The sequence below is a fragment of the Parasteatoda tepidariorum genome, chromosome 11 (genome assembly GCF_982258835.1).
Source record: "Parasteatoda tepidariorum strain Cologne lab strain chromosome 11, Ptep-v5.0, whole genome shotgun sequence".
Classification (NCBI taxonomy): domain Eukaryota; kingdom Metazoa; phylum Arthropoda; class Arachnida; order Araneae; family Theridiidae; genus Parasteatoda; species Parasteatoda tepidariorum.
In genome coordinates, this window is record NC_141765.1 from 16099098 (window position 1) to 16121578 (window position 22481).

A 22481-nucleotide genomic window follows, 5' to 3' on the forward strand; every position below is an offset into this window, starting at 1 on the left:
CATTTTTAATATTCATCAGTCTTTGAAAAGGTGACCTATGTAGAATTTGCAGTCAGGTGTTATATCAGACTTCTTTTGTGAAAGTTTCTTTTTGAAGAAAAATTTACTCACTTTGCGAATTTTAAAAAACAGGACCAGATTTTGCGAAAAATCATAAAAAACAGTAGCGTGTTATACTTATTGTGAAAGGTTAGTTTTAGTGAAAAAAGAAAGAAAACACCAAAATTAAATCTTTCTACTTTTTTTAGTTCAAAATTATGATCGATATAAAGACCATCTTTTCCTGCTTCCATCTTTAAGAAGAAAAGTTTCTTAAATGTATGCTTCTGCAATAAAAATATTGTGAAAGTCTGTTTTTACGATGAAATATTTTGTAAAATGCCTGTTTTCACAATAAAATATTTTTAAAAATCAGTTAACAAATCCAATTTTCTCCTAAATTGATTCTAGGTGACTATCAAGTTTCAACATTTTGAATTTTTCAACTTAGAAGACAGTAGAACCTCCTGGATACTGAGGAAAATTGGGCGATTACATCTGCATTCATATGCGAAGCTCATTAAATATCGAACAATTTTACTTCCCATATGATCTGGTAGGCAACGATTAGAAACTGAGTGAGCTTCTAGTCGCCATTGGGGATAAAACCCCGGTCTTCACAATGATAGCTTACGCAACATTTGCACCATCGCAGCTTATAGTGTTCTAACACATGGAAACTCGCATGACATAACTAGTTTAGAAATTTAATACAATCTTTAACAAATTTACGTGGTTACTTTAGAACTAGTGTTCGCCATTGCATCAACAAGATTTAAAGTATTGACTTTTCAGACGATAATAATTTTTATAAAAAATATCCCTTTTTGAATATTTACTCATTTATATTTGTTTTATACGCAAACCTTTTCAATTTATATTACTTTTGCACGTTCCATTTTTTTCTATCACTAGCGCCATATCTTCTATTTGCGAGTTTTGGAACAAAAATTTAGTTTTAATGAATCTTTGCCTAGATCTTCTTTAGTCTCTTCAACAAATCTGATGCCATTTCAACTATCAGTTGTCGCTGAGCCGTAGTGACTTAGAAGATAGAGCCCACCCCTTCTAATGAGGTGGCCCGGGGTTGAATCTTAGTGACAGCTGATTGAAACGAATTCCGCTTCCGGCTGATCCGACCACAGTGCTGACGTTAAATAGCTTCAGTGGTAGACGGATCATGGGCTAAAGTTCCCTTGCCGTCAGGCTAACCATGAAAGGTTTTCGTGGTTTTTCCTCTCTGTGTAGCACAAATGCGGGTTACTTCCATAAAAAAATTCCTTTGCAAAAATAAATTTCTCCAATTACTATAACCAGAAATTCCTTTCTCTTTTGGATTGGGTTCAGAATTAGAAGGACTAAGGAGTTGAACATTAGTAGTCGTAAACTCAAAAAATTGGATCGTCTGTTCAGCGACGGTTGTAAAATAAAGTAATGGATGCCACTACAGATGCTCTTGAATGGAATCAGTATAGCTATAAAAATCCTGTATAATTTAATATTAACCCTTTCAGACATTAGTGAATTTGTAATGTCTTAGTTTTAATACAATTATGCTGTCACTTTTTATAGATTAAAACGTTTTCATATAAAAAAAAGAGTAAATGGGCAAAAAAAATTTGAGAAGTTTAAAATAAAAATAAAAAAATCAATTCCTAACTTTATATGAAAACGTTTTACCTTCAACCAAAGTTTTTTAGGCAATTTGGGTAACTTGAACCATTCTATTATTTAGATTTCAAACGCTGATGTTAACAATACTATTTTGCGTTTTACTAACAATACTGAGTTTACTACTATTCGTACTGTGTCGATAATGTGAAGTGTTTTAAAGGCAATTTATTTGTCTTTAATATTTAAAATAATGCCATAATACACTGAGAAAAAAGATTGGTAAAATTACCATAGTACATGGAAATGACATTTCAGGAATTAAAAAAAATAATAATTTTGGTTAAAAAAATTAAAATATGCGGTATTTAAACCATTCAATAGGTATTTTTTCTGTTCATATAGTTACTTTTTACCGAAAATTCTGATTTTTAAAATTATAGTTCTTATTACCACACATTTAGTAAAAAATCAAAATTGAAAAGTGACTTTAACCAAATAAATTTTTTATGCCGTGATCTAAGATATCATGAAATACAATTACGAAATTTTACATTTCTTAAATTTTATCACACATTATAAAATCAATATTTATTTTTAATTTTATCAAAATCATTAATAAATTACCGAGAGTTTGGTGTTTCTATAGTACCAGAAAAACGGTAAGTTTTACCATATTCTGGTTGTTTCGTCCATACTTTTTTACCAGTGAAAAGTTAGGCGTTTCAATATGTTAATCACTAAAGTTGTATTTTTAAATTGCACTCTTTAAATAAAAACAGAAATCATGATATCATGGTTGGTTTACTTCATTGGATAAATTTTAATTACAATTTTTTTCCTACATTTTTAAATCCATTATTGCTCCTTGCGTGGGGTAACAAACGTCCCAAAACTTTTTCTAGAAAGCAAGCTTATGATACCCGGGTTGAACAACAGTGATGAGCGCAGTGAAACACTTGAGTATGAGACCGTTAAAATAATGAATTTCTCTCAAATTCTTGGAAATGTTTTACAAAAACTTATTATTTTAATATTTTGTTATTTGATTTATATGGTGATCTACTTCAATCGTAACAGGTGTGACTTTACTCTTAAGTGACTTTAATCTTATCCTTACTTTCTGAAATAAAAATCCTTAAGAAATAATAAAACAGAAAACTTTCCAAAAAAAATCACATTTTCATTTTTTCTGACTTTTACCAATAAATGTTTTACTTAGAACATGAACATTCATTTTAGCTTTAAGCCTATTGTTACTCAATCATCAACTTACATAAACTAAATATTAAATTAATATAATTGGCCTAAGTTACCAGTTTAGCATTCATGTTTTAGAACACTTCCATGCAAATAAAAATCGAGTGCAATCGAGTGTGTCAAAGTTTTACAAAAAGTAATTTTTAAAGTAAATGCAATTAAATTCGTATCTGCCTTAAATTGAAAAATGATCTTTTTAATTGCGAATGATGGTATTAATTATTGAAAAAAGTTATAAATTTTTCAATAGAATGAAGATGAAATTTCAAACAAGGTATCTAGCCAATCACATAATTTTGTGAAAGTACGTATATATTTGTATATCTCAATTTAAAGTAGAAATGCGTTCATTCTTCTTTTATTTATTTAAGTTGAGCAGATAAATAAATCCGAGTGCTAATAATGCAAATACGTTTAGTGAAATCCCCGTGGAATATTTCGAAGTCGCAAATATTGGATAAAATAATTAAAATTACAAAACTCAAAATATTTTAATTAAGAACAGGTTACGCATTTCAAACTTATGGTTTAAATTACGTTTTGTATAACAATACAAGAATTCGTAAGTGTTCATCATCGTTATTATTTGCCGAGAAAGATTTTCAGAGAATTAATTTTAAAGAAATAATCAAACAGTTACTGAAGCCTACAGTTACGTAATTTAACAAAGCTTACGTTGCATTGGTTCCTGTTTACAATTAGGAAGATTATATTATCTTCCTAAACATCTAAAATCTAGTAATTCTCAAAACTTAATTTATCTAAATTTCATGACTAGTTTTGTATTAAAATGGAAAACCATGGTTGTATGTGCCTGAATTTAATATTTGAGAAACTGTGATCTTTATTCTCATTCGTTATTGCTATTAGATAAAATTTACGTATTTTTGACAGTTATAAATTGAGTTCTTAAAATACAGAATGGCTATAGTTAAAGTTGCCCTGTTTAGACCAATACTGAAACCGTTCTGTTAGAAAGTTGTCGATGAAAATTTGGCCATGAGAAAAATAAATCTGAAAAAATTATTTCACCTTTCCAATGATAGGTGGCGCTTTCACGAATGAGAAAAGACATTGGGGAATTTGGAACAGTTTAAAATTATTTTGTACGATTTAATAACCGTAAAACATAACTTGTTAATTAGTTTCATCAGAACGATAGTAATCTATTGATTTCGCTGCATGAATATCGATGCGTGAAAAGCTTATAATAGGACGCGTGTTATGTCAGGTTTGAGAAACATTATTGCTAAATTCAAATAACCTGGAGAGTTATTAAGTGTGCTTCAAGGAAGTTTAAAAAGGAGGAATGAAGCTTTCAAATAAAATTGAATTGGAAGGGGACAAAATAATACAAGTCAGTTCTAATGACTAAACATGTTGTAACGTATCTTGAGCGTTTGCTCTTCATTTAATTTTAAAACCGGCGTTGAGCAGCCAACCCGCTTTTGGGCTTACGAGTATCAATGTTCAACGCCGTAGCCTTATATTTTTGATCCCAATTCAGACTTAAGAACAGAACAAAGGGACTCCTGGAACAAATATTTAGACAAGCACACCTTCGTGGTGAGCTTTTCATATGGAAAGAATCCTCATTTGCCTTACATTCCAAGGAAAATTTTGAAAATCTCATATGGTGAGCACAACGGCTTTGAGAATCAAACCCATGATTCGTCTACCAATGAGAATATTTCACGTCACCACTGTGTTCTGTGCGGATCAACAGAAGGAACATCGAGATCATCGGGATCAAAATATGAATCCACCAGTCATTGCTGCAATTCTAAACTGGGCCACCTCATTGCTGGCAAGTCTATATCAACTATTCCACCGCGACAAAAGTATATGATTTTACTGCATCTTATAATCGTCATTGAGCAGTCGACACATTTGAGCAAATGTTTCATGATAATGGAATACACATTCACAATTAAATAGATTTTTCATTTTTTGTTCTTTTAAATTCTATTTTCTTGTCTTTTCCATTTTTCGATCCTGTTGGTCACTTGAATTATTATTTTATTGCAGTTTTTTTTCTCATAGTCTATAAAATGTATACCTCAAATTTCAAAGAAATCTTTCAACTAAAACAGACTTTATGTTGGTTCAAACTGAATTACTTTAATTGATTCTCTAATTTATAATATTTTAAATGAGAGATAGTGAAATAGCGAAAATGTTATTTAACGGGTACCAAAAAAAAAAAATGTTTTCCTTTTTTGCAAAACTTTCCAGGAGACTATTTCAATCCGTAAGATTTTAGAAGTTACTTCATGTAGCAACCACAGGTCCACAAATTGCATTCAATTTGCCGTGGGTGGCGACCTTGAAAAAACTTTGATGGTGCTCAATATTTAATAGTAGCGATTTTAAACTCGCGAACTCATCATTCCATGGTTACTAACACAATTAAAGTTACTCAAGTACTCTAGTACTCAATTTTATAGTTACCCATTAAAGTCACTCAAAGCAGAAGTGCTGGTCAAAACCCAAAATCTGCTGTTTTGTACTTTTTTTTTTCTTTGTTTTTTTTTTGCTCCTGTGTTTAGGGATTATTGGTGTTAAATTTTGTGTGACTTCTATATAACGTTCTCTTAGCTTTTGCAAATAAATGTCAGCAAAAACTGACATTTGATAACAGTTTTCCCTCCGAAATCATATTTTGTAGCAATGAGAAAAGCACTTCCAGTTAAGTAATGGTATTTGTGATTAAATTAACTAGATACTTTTATTATTTAGCTATCAATCTGGTTAAAAAATTTTACAATCCGGATATTTCAAAACAATATTCAATTATATCCCAAAACCAAATATATAGATTTATGTAAGCGAACACAAAAGACGTCCTTATATCCAAAATTTATTATAACAAAAAAGTAATTGAACTATCAATTTTAATCTTTTTAAAAAAGAGACATGTTCCTAAAACGGAACATTGGCATTTTATAATTTTATATAATATTTATGTAATTTATCACTAATATAATATCTAAACGAAAAACCGATTATACTAATATATAAATGATACCACGGTTAATTCGCCACTTATATATAAAAGAAACCACAGTTTCATCGGTTAATTTGTCCCTAATATGTAAAAGAAACAATGATTATACTATAGATAAAGGAAACCACGGTTAACGATTAATTTGTCACTAATATATAAAAGGAACCACGATTTTAAAATCCATTAAATATCTGATTTCCCATCCTTAAATATTTTTTGGATTAGAATATATAAACAAAAAAATAAAAAAAGGAGAAGCAGAAAAATAGTTGAACTATCAATTTTTATCTTTCTGAAAAAGGAACATATTCCAAAAATGAAACATCAACATTTTAACGGTCAATTTGTCCTTAATATATAGAATTTGTCAATGATATATAAATGAAACCCCGATTTTAAAATCCTTTAAATATCTGATTTCTTATCCTTAAATAATTGTTGGATTAGAATATATACTTAGAATAATGGACAATTGACTAAAATCATTGCATTGTTATGTGTTCGAATTGATGTAATGTTAAGGACGAATCTATTTGAATTAGGCATTAAACTAAGCTTTATTATCTAATTCTCTCACCTGTCCGCATAATGCTAAGGGTTTGTCAATGAAATCGCTGGGACAATAAATAATCTATCTTTGTGCTTTCAAAAACAGAATATGTTTTATCGCTTATTGATTTGTGAAACTATGAAATCCGCATGTTTACTCCTTTTTATATTTAAATATGATTTTTACGTATATATGTTTTCAAAATAGAGTAGTTTCTAAACTTTAAGTGCTAATTAGATTTTAGTAGCATACCTTCTTAAGGAAACTGATCACTTTTATCCTATAAATTTATCCCTGATTAGCGAGCTATATATCGCCCATTCAATACAAGTTTAACTAGACAAGAAATTAAAATTCACCAATTTATTTTTAAGTTTTGTAAATTGTTTTGTCAATAAACAAAAACAAATACAATTTAGTCTCGAGTTTTTTATAGAATACTCTCTAAAAATGCTTTATTTTCCACAGACTTTTAAGTTGGAATAAATTAGACTAGTATTAATAAAATGTATGACTGCATTTTTTTTTCTTTGCAAACGATGTGTACACTAATTTACATTTCATTTGAGCTCTCTCGTTACTTAATAGAAAATAGTCTTCTAACAACTAAAAAAAATTTTTAAACACTTTGCGTTCTATATCTTACTAACTGAATCACTTATCTAATTTTGAAACTAAAAAGCTTAAAATGGTATATCCGAATAAAATGCTGGATTGTTTGTTCCTGTTGTAATCTGAAATGTTTTAGCAAGTTTTGTTCGTTACAAGTAAATGGATACCTGCAATTTGTAATAATGTTTAGTTTAAGTTATAAACTAGAACCGGTTTTGTAAAATCAAAACTACATTTTGATTAAATTTAGATATTAACATAACGTACATTGATAACGTACATTTTTATAAACATGATTTTTATTAGCATATCACACTAGTAGTAAAGTAATATATGATGCATACAGGTATATTTAAATATTTAATTAAATCTAAATTATAATTTTTAGAACAATTAATTTTGCATAAAACAAATCCTTATTTTGTTATATTGCAGTGGCTTAAGCGAAGTCAAAATTGTTTTTTTTTCCATTATTACGACATTGGTGTTTTGTGTATTTAAAAAATTAAGCGATTTAACCAGAAGCCGTTTAATATTAAGGTAATAAACAATCTGAATGTCTATGCTCGAAATGCAGTAGAATAAAACGTTGTTATAAAATAAATCTAGCACTGTTCTAAGAACTTAAACAAAATAAAAATTGCAAAAAATATCACACTGGTTCCTATGGTTCGGAGTACAGTTGAAATAATTGATTATAAATTTATTTAATTCAATAATTATAGTAAAATATTTGAATTTTAAAACATACAGTTGCTAAGATCAAGTAAACGCAATAACCAAATAACCTATCACCTTTCACATTTACTTTAAACTTTTTACTTTAAACTATAATCATAGAAACATAGAAAACATTTACTAATAATTTTCTTTAAAAAAACAAAGTAAATGACTCTATTTAAATGTAAGAATGTCAAACTGGGAAAAACCTTCCGTTTCTGTTTTATGATGTCATCGGCGAAAACTTTTAGTGAGTTTAAAAGAAAGCAAATTGTATCTACGCGACAAAATGGCGTTTAAGTATCGAATATTTGAAATTAACTTAAGGTATGAAATAGAAGTACAGTGCGGAAAATAAAAAAAACGGACCTCTCTTAATAACGTTTGATCTAATGATCAGATCTTAGGTTCAAGAACACAATCTTAAATGTTCGAAGGAGTAATATCAAATATGGTAATTCAAAAAAGTCGTATTTTTAAAATTCGATTTTTCAGAAACTATTCGTCCGATTTCACTCAAATTGCGTATTTTGCTATTTGAAACTGCATTTTTTAAAATAATGTAAGAAATTTTTACTTTACAAATCAAATTGTTTTCGACTAACATTAAATTAAATAATTAAAAATAACAAATATTATTAAAACTTATATTTTGCATGGTATTATCTTTGGATAAGCGAATCTTATAATTGTGCGCAAATATTTTTCGATTCATTTAAAAAGTTTACCAAATATTGCCACATACGTAAAAAGTAAAAGTAAAGTTAAAGGGTTCAAACTTTAGATCAGTATCTTGACCATATTATTGGGCTTATACTTCCCAAATTAAGGTAGAGGGCCAGAAATTAGTATCCGTAGAAAAAAAAAGTATGTTTATTAAGAGAAAGTACGTTTTTGTGTGTGATTTCGTAACTTAAAATATCGTCTGCACCAACTACTTGGCATATTTGAGGTAATCCTATCAAACCATAAAGATTGAGTTCTCGAATGTAAAAATCCCAGCATTAGATCAAAAATTAAGGTGGTCCACTTACTTATTATATTTGCTTAATTGTTTAGTCCGTTTAATTTATATATTTTGTTTTAGGCTTGAAAGTCGGCCAAACAACAAATATTAAGTAAAATAACAGTCATTTTGGACAGTGTGTCTAAATCAACCTATTTAAAATGAAAAACCCAAAATGTGAGGAAATAAATCAGTAAAATAATTAACGAAAAATTAAGTCGGGTTAGATTAAGTCGTGAGCTCGATCCCCACCGGCTGAAGACTCCCCGTGTAGTAAATGGTGACTGGCGCATGTTAAATTTGTCCGGTTACATAGTTCTCTATGTTCCCCTAAGAAATCAATATTTCTTAGACTACTGAATTGGGGATTGATCGTTCTCTGGTTCAGGCTAAAATTACTGAATAAATTGCTAATAGGTCTGCGAGCTGTGATATGTGTGGCTGTAGTAGTATTCTTGGCCATAGATAGCACAGTGAGTAACAAGAAACGCACCCTCTGCTTTAAAAAATTCTCTTCAACTCAACTCCACTTCAACTTTCTAACTCAATAATTTTAATGCGCGAAACCTGCATAAATAAAGAGAGCTAATAAGCATTTTTTTACTGTTAGTTCATGTGGAATGCTGTATTTTTTATCATTATTGTAAATCTTCTGTTAAAATTCACGAAGCTTTAAAATAATTACCTATTAAACATTTAGAAACAACTATATCATGACAAAGTATATATTTTTTTCAAATATTTTAAATACATCTTGAAAGAAATCAGTTTCAAATTAGTTTTATTGATAAACAAAAAATTTCTCTGAACAATGAATTTATAAAAAATAATGTCTTAAATTTCAGAAAATATTTTTTTAAAATCTTAAAAACATCTATTACCTAACAATCAGAAACAAGAAAGCTTATTATACTTCAAAAGTAAAAGGAGAAAACAGACATCAATCAATAGGACTCATTCCAACTTTTTCTTATGAAATGTCCATGTTTTGTAAAATTGTCAAAATAGAAAGAAAATCCCTACAAATTGGTTGGTTGAATTGCAAAACCTCTACTCACAACTTTCTGTATTCTCAAATTACCTTGGAATAGTATTCTTTCTGCAGAGGTCCTGTCTTTGTGAATTTATAAAAATAAAGTACCCTTTTTATGAAAAAATAGAAAAATTAGAACTTTAAAGAGTTTTATAATTATGTATTAAAGACTTCATCGACTCTGATTTTCAAAAGAAGAGTTTTTCGGATAGCTCTTTTTTAAAATGAAAAATATTGTAAAGGATCCGTTTTCAACATAAAACAGTTTGCGAAGGGTCCATTATTACGATAAAATATCTTGTAAAAGATCCAATATTACGATAAAATAATTTGTGAAGGATATGTTAAGGGACGTAATCTTTTCTTAAAATGTTGACTGCAAAATTTAGTATCCCAAGTTACAAAAATAGTCTCTTAGAATCTCTTAGAATTACTTTCATCAAATTAGTATATTGTGAAACATTTTCGTCTATCTTAACACTGAAAATGGGAGCAATTAATTTAAAAAAAATAATAATTCTACAGATTTATATTTCAAATTGTTTATGAACTCGAAAAAGAAATAACATTTCAAGAATTACTTTCATCAAATTAGTACATTGTGAAACATTTTCGTCTATCTTAACACTGAAAATGGTGGCAACTAATTTGCATCAAACGAGCTCTTCTAAAACACCAGTAATGTTCCTTTGTACTATCTAATGCAAAGTAGCTGTTACCCTATTTTGGTATTCAGTAACAATAATATTTATAAATACAGTGAGATACGATACACATAAGAGCCAGTAAAAAAACTTTATGATACAAAATAAAGTTACAATTATTAATTTTGGATACATGTACACACTAATTCTTAAAATAAAAAAAGCTTATAAATCAAACATGCACGTAACATAGAGTATTAGACGAATTCAAACTAGTCTTATCAGAACGGAATCGAGTAGAAATTAAACATTATGAAATTATTTGATGCAGTTTGCAGAAATTTAACAATTAAAATCTAAATATCCTTATTACACAATTCAAAACATACATGCGTGTTTTAACGACGAACTTAAGTTTCCGTAGATAAAAAGCAGAATTGAAGACAATAACGAATTTCACGTCAACTTGTAATCGATTGTAAACAACTAAATATGTATCAAAAATATGGAGTTTTCAGAGCAGAAGCGAAAATACTGACCATATGGTGTGCAGGCGCGTGATCTTGGTGTAAATTTTTATCATTTTACGCATTTGGAGTTTCCATACAACCTTGTTTATGAACTCTCGATTTGGTGTTAGATGGAATATGAACGTTATAGATTTGGTGTTAGATTGAAGGAATGTTCACACAATTTATTGGATTGCTCAACATCAAAATCAGAGAGATGTTACTTCACAGCTTTTAATTAAATTACTGTTTTGATAAGAATATGTCTTTTCAACAATTAAAATTATTACAGAACTAAAAATCATAGATTAAACTATTTTGGAATTTCATAAAATAAAATTTAAGAATTTTTAAGTAAGTCATGACAAAAATAAATTAATGTGTTTTAATTCTAAAAGTTCCTCAGTTTGCTGCAAAAAATGAACTTTCTTCATTTTCAATAATATAAATAAAAGTTTGTTTAAAATCTGAAGTTTCAGCAAATGTAAATAAAATAAATTCTCTTACAAGAAGGTAAATCTTTAAAATACTTTTTTAACCACAGTCAAGGGGTGTGTAAACAAAACTGAAACTTTTTAATTTAGATTCGTTTGTTTTGAAGCAACAAGAGAAAACTTAATGAAGTTATAAAAAAAATAATAAGTTATTGTGTTAAGCTGAAATAATAATAGAGATTTCATACGATTTCAAACACTTTTCAGTATTTTTTAATTTAAATATGGAATTTATATGTTTTAATTGTGTAACTATTCGTTTGAAAATAAAAAAGTTTTATTGATAAGACATCAGCTGCAAAATATGCATTAAATAATAATAGAAAAAATTTTTATGTGTGTCTATTATAATGTCAGAATCATATAAATTTGGTTCTTGCAATTTAGGCAGAAGCTGCAAAGGGGAATTTTTGCTTACGATCCTAAAAATCGCCCAAAAATTTTTAAGGCTGCTTTTCAAATGCTGCGTCGTAATATGAAATGATGCTTTTTTATGAATTATATGTTATTTTTATATCTGCTGTGGGTTTGCAACTGTTACTCATGAATGTCAAATCAAGTTTAGCCTCTCTAAAACCAGCGCTGTCTACGCTTATTTTGAAAATGACGCAAAACGCCAATATGGAGAAAAGTCACAATTTTGTTAAAATAAAAAGGGTTTGTGGTATATTATTTTTTACATTTAAAATTTCACTCCAATTCTGCTTTACCTGGGCTCATAAAAATTGGTAAAAACTGATAATAAGGCAGTAATTTGATAATTTTCATCCAGGTGGAAAAATGTCATCAAATTGGCAATTTTTAAAAAAAGTTAAGTAACTTTTAAAATATTTAAGTTATTTATCTATTCTTAAGACCAACTAATGCTTCCCGGCAAGATTATATAAATATAGTATAAAATCATTGCATGGTGTGTAAGGCACTTAAACTATGGCCAAAACCAGCTATCTGACCAATACTTTTTCTTTCGTTGAAACATTTGATAAAGTTTCACCCGGCAACCAAAATAATCGAAAAGTATTATTTCATAATAAAAAATAGTTCATTGTTTATTAAGTAATAATTTTAGTTCTCTTTAAAATGGTGCAAGAATTATGTTTGTACTCGCGTTAGAACCGAGTGCGTGGCAATTTTGTATTTTACTTCCTCTAAAGTGCTCTTCTCATTGCTCTGGATGATTTTTTTCCTCACAAGTATTATTTTAACATTTTTTTAACATATGTCTCAAATTTTAATGAAAGAAAAGTTCCATGATAATAGGAATATTAATATTTTAGATATTTTACTTTATTTATTTTCAAGAAATTCTAAGTTTTGTTTTTGATATGATTTTAAGTACGATAAAAGAAAAATTATGTCAATTTAAGTTTATAAATTTTTTAAGTGGAAAAGCAAAGCATTAGTTACATGTATTTTTTCTTAATTATGTAAAACATTGTAACATCGAAGCATAATATTTTAAGTTTCACCAAACATTTGAAAAAAATCACTTTTAATTTGTTTTCAAATGGCTCGAAAAAATTAATGAAAAGTATATCTACTTTTTAAATGGTATTATAGCACAAAAGGTTAAAAAAATATTCAATTTTAAAATGTTTACAAAACTAAAAGACTTAATTCCAAAAACTTTTTACAAAGGCATCTTTGATGTTCTTAAACGAGGATCACTTTAAAATTTTTGCAATTACCTCATTCGTATTGTAATTTTAAAATAAAAATAAAAAGTTGTCTTGGATTTTAAAAAAAAATTTAAAAAGTTTGCCAAAATATCATTTACTTTCAAAGTTGCATTTTTATTGAAATGGACTTAAAATATTAGCACAATTAAAAAAACATAAACGAAGAAAGAAAAATTGATAAGCAACACTGCTCAATAAGTTTAGCTTTCATATTGATAAAGCAAAGAGAAAGCACAGAATTTATATTAAATCAAAATATTGCATTCTTTTAACAATCTATCCATGTGACTAGAGACCCTGATTTATTCATTGTGCCTCAAGCATAAAAATAGCTATTACTTTTATAGAAAAAACAAAATATAGCTACAATATTAGAATAAAAAGTAGAATGGAAGGTGTTTATATTAAATTAGGTTCGGAGAAAATATTATTAAATATTTTCATGACTATCGACTGCGGTATAACGTAGACGAATAAGCTTATAGTAAAATCAAATAATAGTATTTTCTCGTAATGTTTAAAGATAAAATTATTTTTAGCATATAGTATAATATAATTTGATACAAAAAAATAATGAAATAATTAAATGAATTTAAAGAAAATGCAATAATGTTGACTTTTTCTTCGATTTACATTATATGAAACAAGGTATTAATATGCTTCCATAATTTCATTCTTATTTGTCTTAGATTAACATTAAGCGTATATCAATTAATCGAAACAAAACTAAGCATATTAATATATGTCAAATTTTTGTCGTATTAGCATTATAATTTAGTTAAAAAAATTCCCAATTTATTCAATCGGTTATATCAATGTAATCGACAAATTACACTGATAGCCACAAAAATTGTGGAATATTCCAATTAGTTAATATTTTTAATTTACTAAAATTTCCTATAATCAGTAACTAAATACTTAACTAAAAATTCAAACAAAAAGCTTTTGTAAGTCTATTAAAATCTACAAACTTATAACAAGTTTTTCTCACAAAATATTAATACAGAACCAAATAAAATTTCTTACTCAAAACGATATTTATTTCGTTAAAATTAATTAATTTACTCATAAATAGAAAAATCCTTAACTTATCGACTAGTATAGCACCTCTAAATAATTTTAGACTGCAAGAAAGTTTAAGTAGTTTGAAATACATTTAGCGAAACAATGAAAAACAGAAAGCACATAGAACTTATTTCTAGGCTACTTTTAAAAGTTTTAGAAACCCTTCAAAAAATATATTTAAGAATCTTCAACTAGTATATAAAAGACAAAGATCACATAATTAGCAGAGTTTTACCTCTAAATAATCTTCTAATTCTATAGCAGAATAAAATAATGGAAATTCTTCGCTCTAAGTCTCTACGAAGTACTAAGAAATTCCTCGCTAAACTTTTGTTAGTCTGTTAAAATCTACAAATTCATAACATGTTTTCCCTACAAACTAATAATACAGAACCAAATAAAATGTCTTTCTCAAAACGATATTTCGTTCGCTAAAATTAATTAATTTAATTAAACAAAAAAGTCATTAATTTATCGACTACATAACACCTCTAAATAATTTTAAACTATAAGTAGTTTGAAATACATTTCGCGAAACAATGAAAAACAGAAAACACAATAAGTTTTAAGCTACTTTTAAAAGTTTCAGAAAACCTTTAAAAAAATATATAAGAATCTTCAAGTAGTATATAAAAGACAAAGATCACATAATTAGCAGAATTTTACCTCTAAATAATCTTCTAATACTATAGCAAAATAAAAGAATAGAAATTCCTCGCTCTAAGTTCCTAAGACCGACAGCTAGAACTCTCCGTTTCACTAAGAAGTTCGAACTCTTTTTAGGAATGTTCGGTAAGCGGTTTCCCCATCTCAGCAATCCCACAATTCCCGCCAGCTCCTCCTTTCGTTTACTACACACATCAACGCGCACAATTTCTTCACGGATAGAATATATTGACTCACAGGAATTAGGCTTTACACTTAACCATATGAAAGTCACATACATAAATTACTTTCGTTTCAATTTGTGCATTTTATTTAAAGCTATGAACTATTTTTTAAATATTTTCGAATGTAGAATTGTTTATTAGAAACTATAATCATTAAATTGTTCAGAATGGAGTGGGAATGGAAGAAAAATTAAATCGACGAGCGATTTTCGGTGAAAGTATAATTTTTTAAATCATTTTTTTTTTTTTAAATAAACATTCGTTCTTTTAATTTAAAAATGATCCCACTTTACTTAAAATATTTAAATTTTTAAAGACTATAACCCACTATAATTAAAGAAAAAGCAATTTATTTTAGATTGAAATAAGAGACTTTTGAATGTCAAATTTAAATTGGATTAATTTTATTTTATTTTCTTAATTATAATTTTTTAAAACATTTTTTTTTAAAAAAATAAACATTCGTTCTTTTAATTTAAAAATGATCACACATTACTTAAAATATTTAAATTTTTAAAGACTATAACCCACTATAATTAAAGAAAAAGCAATTTATTTTAGATTGAAATAAGAGACTTTTGAATGTCAAATTTAAATTGGATTAATTTTATTTTATTTTCTTACCGGTGTTGAGCAGCTGACCCACTTCTGAGTTAACAACTATGAATGTTCAACTCAGTAGCTTTAAAATTTGAACCCAAACCAGAAGACAAGAAAACTCCTGGATCAAACAGTGGGACAAACTAGCCTTCGTGGAGGACATTTTGACAGTCATCTCTGCCATTCGAACCTGGATCATCTCATTGGGAGGCGATCTATCCCCTGAGCCACCACGATTCAAAGTGGACTCATTTTATAGTATGACTCTCTTTGAACAGCCGATCCAATTTAGAGTTTACGACCACCAATGTTCTGCACTCTATGTACCAACATTCAGTGTTTCTGGCCCTATGGGAATAAAAAATGATCAGCACTTTTTACTGAAGAGCTTTGGTAATGATTTTTTTGGTGAGATTTGGTGATGATACAATTAACAATAAAATATGGTTTGACATTGTGTGATAAATAAATGTAGATAAATGCTGTAAAATTTGGCCATTTTATCATGATATCTTCAAGTATGGTATAAAAAGCCATTAATTAGGTCAAATTTTCTTTTCAGTATTGTAATTTTACTAAATGTGAGATGATAAGAACTTAAATTTTGAAAACCAAATTTTCAGAAAAACCATTACTATATTACTATATGAAAGGAAAAATTACCAATTGAATGGTTTAAATACCATATAATTTGGTTATTTTTTTCCAACTAGAATTATGCTGTTGCTTTTTTTTTACCAGAAATGTCATTACCATGCAAATAATGCCATTGCATACAAATGTCAATGCATACATTTTTCAAATTTAACGCCCGAGTATAATTTGTGTTGAATATTCGTGTTGATCGCCAAATACACTCTAAAATTTAGAGTCTAAATCGACTTTACAAATGCTTAAAATTTCGAAATCAATAATCACTTATTTATACATATTTATTTATTATTACACATTAAATAGAAATTCAAAGAATTGCAAAGGAAATTTTCATAAAATATATGAACGGGAAAATAAAACTGAATTGACGTTTTCAATATTATAATCAATTGAAATGGCTATGTTAAACATTGCTAAGCGGTGACGAGTTAACTCGCCTTTTTATGCCCAAATATTGCTCACCGACGTTAATGCACTTGCAATATCGAGTTAACTTGCCCTTAGTTAACAACTTTTAGGCATGACATCGATATTTAGAACGTTTTACTTTACTTCCGTATTCAATTTCAAAATAATTGCCTATCAACAATTTAATATTTTAATTATAATTCATGATTCGACTTCCAGATCATATTTAATTAAATACGTATTTGGAAAATGACAGTGTTTTTAATTTCAAAATATAACACTCATTAAATATTTGCGTTAGTCACAAAATGTTTCAACTCGTGCACTGGAACTAAAATTTACGTTATCCGAATGTATATAACTGCTCCATAATTATTATTATAATTTTTTTATAATATTAATAAAGCATAATGATAATTATAATAATAGTAATGATTAATATTCTGTGAAGCAATTCATTCTAAAATGGTTATGAAAATAAAAGAGACGAATGAAATGTTTACTTTATAAAATACGAATATAAACACTAAAACATATGCATATTTATTATCTTTAGAAAATAGGAAACCAGTTTATGATTAAAACACGTATTAATAATGTTAATGATGCTAATAATATGATAATGAAAAAAGAACTTAAGACCTGATTTACTTAAAATGAACGTAAAAAACTTTGTATTAAATATTTTAAACCTGAATAAAGCTAACGTTCAAGTTCACTCCTTTATTTTTTTAAGAAAATAATATTTACTGGTATTGAATACAAGTATTTCATTTTTTAAACATAAAAAGTCGTTCAGTTACATACCCTCCTTGTAATGCAGAATGTTAAAAATGTATTAGAAATGGCTGAATAGCTCGAAAAAATACGCATCGGGTAAAAAAATCTAAAAATGCTCCAGTAAAATATTTTCAAAAGATGCTTGCAATTTTTTCAAACTCGATCTCCTACCCCCAATCTCGCTTGGGACAACTGAGTGTAGGCTGTGGCTATTGAAGATTTGAAATTCTTGAGAAAAAAGTACCCGATTTAACTTATATGACATGATTGTGAAATAAAAATGGAATAAAAATTATTTCAAATAGAGATATCTCAAAAAATAAATATTTTGAAAACCTTTTTAATAATACCAAACTCGACCCTTTCTCTTTAACTTTTCTCACAGAAACTGACCCCTCGGTAGTCATCTCTAAGGGGTGAGTAAGGGGTCGAGTAAAAGCTCCCTCATACTCTCATTAAATCTTTCTTTTTATTCAAGTTAGGAAAGAAAAAAATTCTGTATGCAACTAGATGCAACATCGTTTATTATCTCCGTAATTCTGTGCTAATTTACAAAATAGTTGAAAGGAAAAAGACAAAAATAAAATTATAAATAGATAGACAGGAATAAAATTATAATAATATTGTCATAATTAAGTAACTAAAAAATAAAATAAAATACTGCTATTAACTAAAAAGAGTAAAACAAATCAATTCAATCCATGAAATAATTAAAATCAAAGTCAATCATAATTCAGTCAATCATAATTTATTAGTAAGATCTATCTTTAATTTGTTAATAGTAAAATTATTATGCATTAGTTAACTTATCTCTAAATAAGAATTGGTTAATATTCAAAGATCTTTAATAAAAAGTCATTAATTTTATTTCTTTTTCTAGAATCCCACTTGATCCTCAATACAAATCAAAACTAATTAAATAGGTAAATTGGCTTTATTTTATAATAAAATAAGGAAATAATAAATAAAAAATTAAAACTACGAATGAATTCAAATGGGTAATCAAAAATAAAAAATAAGAACAAATTGAAGGAGAATTATCCAATGAGTATTGAAATAGGAAATACTTAATTAAAATTAAACCTTCTAAAAAGAAATGCAGAATCAACAGTTTCGAAAAAAAGAAAAAGGATCAAGATAAAGAACTATCAATTCAAAAAGAAAAATAAAGGATTCTTTATTATTTTAACCTAAAAGAAAGGGCCGTAAAAAGAACTTGCATTACGTAGCGAATATTTATAATAACAGAATTTTTTTCTGGAAATTATGATATGTAAACATATCACTTATGTCCCCTTGTATAATAGAAAAATATTAACTATATAAAATAAAAATAATAATGCATCTGCTACATTAATAAAAAAATCAATCCTCATACTCAATATATAACAGAGAAATGATTTCATGCAACATTTATAAGAACTCACTACCACGACGGCATTAGTTTTTCTTTCCTATTTTTTTATCATTTCATGGTTTATCTGGGCTCATTCTTATTTATAATTTAAATTTTATATTACCATTGGAAGTAAAAAGATATTGCGTCATTCGAAAAGTAATTCGTTTTTTCCCCAACAGAGGATATAATTATATTTTTTTTTACCACCAATTTCACACTTAAGCCGCATAATCATTGCATATTCTGTCATCTGATATATCAAGACTTGCTGGTGAAAAAGCTCGATTGAGTATGCGTTGTAGTTTTATTGCTTTGTTAAACTTAACTGTGGCCTTTTTACTTTCCTAAGCGAAAGAGCTTTGAATAATACCCTTAAAGAAATTAACGGGGAAAGAAATGTATTAATTTAAAATTACGAGAGTAACTGTGCATGGAGAAAATTTTTCTGGCAAAATTATCGTACTGTATGGATATGACATTTCTGATTTAAAAAAAAGAAGAAGAAAACATATTTCTGGTAATAAAACCAACATGGAAGTATTTAACCTATTCATTTGGTAATTTTTCCGCTTATATGGCTACAGTTAACTGGAAATCTGGTTTTCAAAATTATTTCTTATTACCACACATTTATTTAAAAATTCAAAACTGAATGTTGAATTTCACCAAATAAATGGTTTTAATGCATAATATTAGGTATCTTGATAAAATAACCAAATTTTACATTTACCAGTTTTTATCATACATTATAGAACCATAGTTTATTGTTAATTTTACCAAAATAATGGTCAAAGCGCTTCGGTAAAAATTACCGACTTTTTCGGTATTCCCATAGAGCCACAAACATAGTAAATTTTACCATACTTTTTTCCCCAGAGTGATGAAATTAATTTTCGATATCTGCACTCGTTCAGGTGTCACAATTTTACACATCATCAGTAGAATACTGGAATGGTAAAAACAAAGAGGCTTAAAATCCGAAAAAGGTTACGTCATACCAAAGAGATAAATACACAGTTTAGGGAGTCAAAAAAAAAAAAAAAAGATTTTTAAATATTAGACTAATATGTTACAGCAGTAAGGTAATTAACAATGGAGTTCTTATTTCTTATTTAAATGGCGGCGTCTTCATTTGTGGTTAAAATTTTGTTTTTGCTAAGATATATAATTACTTTATTATATGTAAAAACGATCTCGTTAGAAAACGATTTTATAAAATGTTTTTCGAGATCGTTTTTTCCCTTTCAACTTCTTTGAATAAAACAATGCTCATCAGGACAAGGTCTTCATTAGATTTATGTTTAGAAAATGATTTAATATAAAGTTTTTGAAACCATTTTTCTTTACTTTCAACTTCCTTGAATAAAACAATGCTGGGGAGCAAAAATGGGGAGAAGACTTTCTAACCTTGTTCCTGCTCACAACCTGCTAGTCCTGATCACCTTCTTTTTTGCCTTGGCGCTTCTTTTAAGCAGCTGCTGGTTGATCGGGACTTTCTACAGATGTATGGGTAACTGACGCGACGGGGCCTTCTGGACCTGGCTTAGACTTTCCTTCTCCAGGGGGATGTATAACAACAACAAAACAATGCTCATCAGAACAAGGTCTTAATCAGATTTATATTTAGAAAATGACTTAACATAAAGTTTTTGAAACCATTTTTCTTTACTTTCAACTTCCCTGAATAAAACAATGCTCATCAGAACAAGGTCTTAATCAGATTTATATTTAGAAAATGATTTAATATAAAGTTTTCGAAACCATTTTTCTTTACTTTCAACTTCTTTCAATTAAATAATGCTTATCAGAACAACGTCTTTTATATACTGCATTAGACTGCGCGATATTTGGACAATTTCATTTAGAAAACATCAATATCAGGGAATTCTTTTAGTTTACTGCAAGGAAACAAAAGCCTTCTAGAATGTAATACTTTTCAAGCGTTCTCTCGTAAAGTGCTATGTTTGCAGAATATAAATGTTTTAATTATTATTTACTCAGTCCATTGCAAAACAATCGATTGATACCATCGCGAAGCTAATATCACGTTCTAGGTACCCGTATGGACTGTGTGTTGAGGCTTCTCGTATTTCAAATAGTCTAATCTTTAATTATACGAAAAGATCAAACGAATATTTAAGCAAAAAAAAGTTAATACTACAGTGTTTGTGAAACGAGAGATTTACTATTTTGCCCTTTTTATATAGATGATAATGCTATACATAAGTAAAACATATCTAAAGTTATGCAAATGATTTAGCGTTTTGACTGTATTGTCTACGTATTCAATCAAAATTTTACCTCGGTTTTTTTTAAAAAAAAAAAAAAAAAAAAACTTTATTTGAGTCATGCAAGAAAAATACCCGTTATGTGGCAATCACAAGCCCAACTTTTTTTATATATTTGTTTTTGTCTGTTTTTGATAAGAAATAATATAAATATATAAATAAAAAAAATTGGTCTGCTTTTGTTTTTATTGAGGAGTTATAAATTGTTAAAGTTATGAGTTAATTTCTAAAAAGTTGGTAAAAATTTAAATAAATTTTGTCAAGTGTGCGAAAGTAAGTACGATCGAAAAAAATACTTTCAAGTGGCTTGAATGCCAAAATAAGCTTGAGATGATTTCTCGATATAGTTGTAATTCCGAATATTAACTTCACAGAAATTACGTAAAAAATTGCACAGTTGTTCAAGAGATTTGGAATTTATTACTAGAAAAATAGAACATTTACTCAAATCTTTCCTATTTTAATCCTTGAGTTTTAGCCTTCTTAAACGCAATACTAAAGTTTTCTGTCACTGAGAAAAGTTCTTAATTAAAAAAAATCTTCTAACGCCAAAAGTACTCTTTGTCTGCAGGATAAATGCTACTGACTTTAAGTGGTTGCTTTTATTAGTTTGTTTTTTTGTTACAATAACTTCGCTTTATAATATGTTTCCAACTATGGCACAACTTAAAAACATTGTTTTAAAAAATAATCACCACAGAAATGTTTGGATCAACAAAAATAATAAATCACATTAATGTTTATTTAAAAAAAATTGTACACAAATCAAATAACTTCTTTAAAATAGAGAAAGAAATGTGAACAATTTTTTTTTTGGAAAATGATTTCATACTCATTCTCACAATCATTTTCAAAGATGCCATAAAAATTCCCATAATTCCTATAATAGTATTTTTAATTTTAATTCTTGAACTATGAAAAATCATTGTTTCTCAAATAAAATACAACTTATCATAATGTTTCAAAAACTGATATTTAACTAATAAAAACTATACTCGTCTTTAAATTAGATAGTCTGAATTTATTTCGTTTTTTTTTCTCCGAAAACATGTTGAAAAACTTATCCTTTTTCACTTGCTTTTCCAAAGTGTTTTGTAAATCCTATACTATAAAAAAATATTTTCTTACCTCTGCCTGTCATTTTCATCGATTACTCAGGCATTAAAAGACAGATGAAAAGCCCCTAATGGAAAAAAAATTCTGGTAAAATTACCATATAGTATGGTAATAGCA

General features: G+C 27.7%; 1 protein-coding gene across 1 annotated transcript in view; it reads right to left on the reverse strand.

The window, feature by feature from the left end:
- Gycalpha99B (guanylate cyclase 1 soluble subunit alpha 2) overlaps positions 1-15029 on the reverse strand; it is a 364604-nt gene extending 349575 nt beyond the window's left edge. Inside the window, exon 1 of the mRNA XM_043040687.3 lies at positions 14896-15029. The gene's annotated coding sequence lies outside the window, so the exon portion shown is untranslated. The remainder of the gene's footprint in view (positions 1-14895) is intronic.
- Between the last annotated feature and the right edge of the window lie 7452 nt (positions 15030-22481).